General features: G+C 32.8%; 1 long non-coding RNA gene across 1 annotated transcript; it reads left to right on the forward strand.

Annotated features, from left to right (window-relative positions):
* The first annotated feature begins 2060 nt into the window (after positions 1–2060).
* LOC120158998 lies at positions 2061–2675 on the forward strand. Its single transcript, XR_005519303.1, has 4 exons — positions 2061–2094; positions 2165–2224; positions 2317–2358; positions 2586–2675. It is a non-coding gene; the product is annotated as an uncharacterized LOC120158998 (long non-coding RNA).
* The last annotated feature ends 2554 nt before the right edge of the window (positions 2676–5229 follow it).

Genomic DNA, 5229 nt, shown 5'->3' on the forward strand with positions numbered 1-5229 from the left:
TTTGCAAAGATGGAAAGGGGAGAGATTTTCTAGCAGTGGTGGTGATTGAAGGAAAAAGAGGAGGGATGAATGCGTGCGTGTAATAATGAAGAAGGGCCTTTAATTCTGGCTCACCGTCAAGCGGAATTAGCGAGTGAGAGATAAAAATGGGATTGTATTCAGTTGTTAGTTGTTATATATTTTTGAGTAAATTATATAAATTATTTGTGGGTAAAATACAAAAATGGTTTCCTGATTATAACTTGTTACTTTGTTGATTCATCTGACTATAAAAAATTACAGAATTACCCATCGAATATAGGATATTGCTTTTTCCAGTCGCCTAACTATTAAAAGTTACAAAATGGTCACCCGACTATTCATTATGTTCCAAATCCATCATCTTCTATTAAAAATTTAACGACATTCTGAATTGGATGTTAATATGTTGTTTGAGATATGATAAAATTTGATCTCAGAATCTCAAACGATTATCATATCTCAGACAACAGATTAACATCCTGCCCAGACTACCACTAACTTTTTAATAGAAAAGAACGAATTTAGAACATAACGAACAGTCGAGCGATCATTTTGTAAATTTTAATAGTTTAGGGACTTAACAAAATAATACCATATAGTTGGAGGACCATTTTATAATTTTTAATAATCAAATGACCCAACAAAACAATATCATATAATCAAAAGACCATATGTGTACTTTACCCATGAATTTTTTAATAATGAAATTTTAGAAAATAATAATAAAGACGAATCTATGTGGAAGGTAAGAGGGTCAATTACTCCATGATTTTGATGGTTTAATTAATTTTAGGTTATTAATGTTTTGAAATCATTACAAATAAACTATTGTCATTCCTACAATTTATCGGTTTAAGTATATTTTATATCCTTTTCAATTTTAAAATAAAATTTTGACTTATGTTTTTTTGTTTAATTATTCTTTAAAATTCTTCAATTTTAAAATTAACGAAATCAAACCACAATTCCTTTAAATTCTATTGTTTATTAAAAAAAAATACCTAGCCGTTTTCTTCCTCCTTGTCTTTATTCCTTTTTTTATTCTTCTTTACAACTTGTGTAAATTTTATTAATCAATCTAATTTTTTCTTCTTTAATTTTGTTTAACCGATGATAATACTGATTTTGATGCTGGTTGTCGCCCGCTAGTTATCTTTTTTCCTTGTCTTTTTAGTTTTTTAATAAGAATAATTATGTCTTTGAGACATGTTATCTGTCTTTATAGCACGTTTATCCTCTATCTTTATGGCACGTTTTTCTCTACCTTTTGGTACTTACAGTTTTTTTGCTGTTGATTCTGTTTATCTTTTTTTTTCTTAGGGTTGAATTTGACATCGTCACGACTGATCAAGATGACTCTTATTTGTTATCATAATGATCTTACCTGCTTTTGACCTTCGGATTGATTTGAATACATATTTTGCGTTCATCGATAGTTTTTTCACGTTGCTTGACTCTGATTTGCGATTTATCGGTGGCTTTTAGTAGCCTCATCCATTTTGTGGTTCGTTTGCCTATGCAGTCAAATTTGTTCGTATCTTTATTTTGTTTGAGCTTTTTGGTTAGTTTTTTTTAACTTTTTCCTTATAATTGGTCCTTGTGTGATCTAGGTGGCTAGTTTTTGTGTCAATGGTTATAAGAAAATATCCTAATTATAATTTTGTTTACGTTTATGTTATACTTGTAAATCTTCATTGTAATTCTAGATATTTTCTATTTTTAATAAAACTAGTGACTTTCTATAAAAAAAAATTCTATGGTTTATTGATTTTTAAAGACTATTTCTTTCAAAACTAAACAACTTGTTTTCCTCGTAGTTCAATTCTGACTCTGTCCCTAACAAAATGGTTATAACATTTTTGTTCCGTAGCAAACCGATCCCTCAACCATTAATAATCCTTATCACAATTACAGAAGTCTAGTGTGGTACGTTTGGACGGTTGAATTGACATTGTTTGACCATGTAGACACCCTTTGACCAACTACTTTGGCTTCCACTTTAGAAAATATAGAGAATAAACTACATAAATAGTCATTGAAACATTAAGAGAGCCTATTCTGTTCTATGATGAGGTCAGCTTCTTAGATTGTAATAAAACATAGTGAGAAAGGAGTTACAAAAGTAACCATGTTTGTTATGCAGGTAGTTTTATACGAAGACGAATTGGCTGATAACGGAGTGTCACTTCTAACTGTGAAAGTGGTAAATGTTGGTTTTTGAAAGGATTGTAATCTGTATAATGTTATAATGGTTATAATGGAAGAGAACTAATTACTTTATTGCCTTTTGTCTAGAGAGTCATGCCAAGTTCTTGGTTTCTACTCCTGCGATTTTGGGTAAGTGGGAATACTACAAATGCCTTCATTAGGCAAATATATGCAATTGACATTTTCCTAGCAGTCATGTTTTTGCCCCATTAACCCCCCCCCCCTTCTTTTCTTATTTTCTCTCCTGTCATCCTGGAAGAAATGCTGAGCTTGTTTCCCGTGATTGCCTACAAAAACCTTGATATAAAATCCGCTGCAATGTATTTCCCCTTTCAGCTACTTAGTTTCTCTAACAGCTTCGGGGTTGATGGAGTGCTAATGCGATTAAGGGACACCAGCATGCATTGTGTTTTCGATGAGAGTGCTAATCCTGTCATTCTTAGGGAGCAAGCTTTGTCTGCTTTAAGTATATAATCACTCAGACGTTCACATTTTCTTTGCTTGTTTGCCTATGCTCCTGCCAACTTTTATTTATTTGCACATACGTACTTGGAGTTGTTAGATGGGAAACTTATTATCTTTCCTTGTAAGTCTTAAGTGGCAAGCCGCAAGCTTAATTCTTTATTGCTGCTGTCGTAACCGGTTTTCGTCCGGGCACGAATTTTTTTTACTTGACGGGAAAATTGATGTGAATAAATGGTTTTGAAAATAATTTGAGAGTCGTCATCGGCCTTTTGGGTCAGGTAGGTCGAATACCTAAAAATTATCTTTTAAAAGAGTTTTTAAGAAAACATCGATTAAAAGATAAGCTGATCTGCGTTTTAACCAAAAAATCATTCTTTTTAATAATAAAAAGGGATTCGTGGTCGGTTACGTTTAGGGAAGGATTAGCACCCCTACAACGCCCAAAATTGGTACTTTTTAATTATAAATTGTCTCTTATATTAGAATAAAAAATTTCAAATATATTTAATTCATAATCCTTTTATTTCAAATTTATAATTTTAAGAAAATATATTAATATATATATAAATAAGAAATTTATTTATTTAGAAATATCAGAAAAGAGCTTCTAGGTGCTTTAAGACAGCTCTTTTCTTTGATATAAATAAATAACTAAAAAAAATTATTTTAATATAGTAAGATATTTATTTAATTAAAAATATTAGAAAAGGGTTTCTAGTTATTTTAAGACGCTCTTTCCTTCAATATTTTTTAAAAAATAAATAAATATCTAAAATATAAATTAAACATATCTAGTTCATAAATAGGATTTTTATTTCATAGAAAACAAATAAATAAATAAATAAATATTATTTATTATATATATTTATATGACTAAGATAATAATATAATAATAATTAAAGTAATCATTTAAACATATTGGATTTGAAATGATAATAATACAAATTAAATTGTAATTAAATAGGGACTAAAACATATTAAAATAAATAAAAATTAAAATAATTAAAATTTACAGCCCTTATTTATAGTATTATAAAAATATAATTACTAATGATGTAATTAATCCTAATTATTAATAGGTGATTAAAATAATAATCATTAAAATTAAAGGTTCCAACTCGAATGATAAAAAGATCTAAGTGCTAATAATATAATTTAGCCTTATTTAATTAATTCGGATTAAAATGATTTTTACTAAACTATAAAGGACTAAATTAGGTATTTACCTTAAATAAATATATTTAATACTGGTAAGGACGAAAACATAATAAAATAAAATTCAAAAACTGAATTAAAATGTTCAGAAATTAATTTCAGTGACTAAAATGAATAATTATAAAACTTGGATGGCTACAGAAAGGGTTTTACCCTTGAGGGTAATTACAGAAATACCCCTCTCCCAAAACAACGTCGTTTGGGAGAGGGCATTTAACCCCAAACGGCTGGCCCGAAGGGCCAGCTCTCTCATTCTCCTTTCTCCCTTCTCTCTCTCAAACGAGAGAATTTTTTTTTCTCTCGCTTGTCTCTAAGTTTCCCTCGCTGGAGGGAAACCGGCAGCCATAGGCCACCGTACTCCGCCGCCGGCCACCGCCGGCGACCACCGTAACGGTGACCGAATTTACCAAAAACACCCCCAAAGCGTAGATCTAAACGCCCTAAGACCGATTCCGGTCTTTGTTTTCCCTAAAAGACTCCTAATCGGAGTAAATCTACGAAAATACCGAAGGTATTTTCTGTTCTCCGGCGATGTTTAGTGCTTCCGACGATGGTCAAGGCTCCAAGGGTAAGTTTCTTTCTTCTTTCTTTGTTTTCTGTTTTGGTTTTATGCTGGTTGTGGGTTCGTCTCTGTTCGGTTCTTTCCTCTCTGTTTTTTTTTTCTGTTTTCTGTCCTCGTTTCTCTCGTGTTCTCCGTTGCTCTCTGTTCTTTGCTTGCTGTCGTGTTTTTTTATTTTTGCAGGTTCGGTGGTGGCTTTTATAGCCACCATGGTGCTCGGTATGGACTGGTCACAGAGGGGCTTCTCGGTGAGTCACCGGGCTATGTGGTGACTCACCTTGGTAGCTGCGACGTGGAGGAGAAACTGGCTCTTCTGGAAGTTTCCTCGAGGCGGCGGCGTCGTGGTTGCAACGGATTGGGTCACCTGCCAGTTGAAGCGTCAACGTGGGGCGGCTGACCGTCGGCAATGGCGAGAGGAGACACCTGGAAGAGGTGGCGCCGCGTGGTCCCTAGGGTTATGATACCCTAGGGTTTCAAGCTGGAAGTATCTGGAGACCGTTGGATCAAGGCCAGATCCAACGGTGATGAGCTAAGGCGGCTGAGAGAAGATTCGAAAACCCTAAAAGGGTTTTGGGTCATGTTTGGGCCTGGATGTAACCGGTTGTAAATGGGCTTTGTAATATTTAATAAATAATATATAATAATAATAATAATAATAATAATAATTTTAATAATAATAATAAACTTAAATGGAAAAAAATTGATGTCTACAACTGCCCCTCTTTGCTCATCCTTGTGTTAACAAGAATAGAGCAAAGACG

Source organism: Hibiscus syriacus, unplaced genomic scaffold (assembly GCF_006381635.1).
Source record: "Hibiscus syriacus cultivar Baekdansim isolate YM2019G1 unplaced genomic scaffold, ASM638163v2 tig00111338_pilon, whole genome shotgun sequence".
NCBI classification, from domain to species: domain Eukaryota; kingdom Viridiplantae; phylum Streptophyta; class Magnoliopsida; order Malvales; family Malvaceae; genus Hibiscus; species Hibiscus syriacus.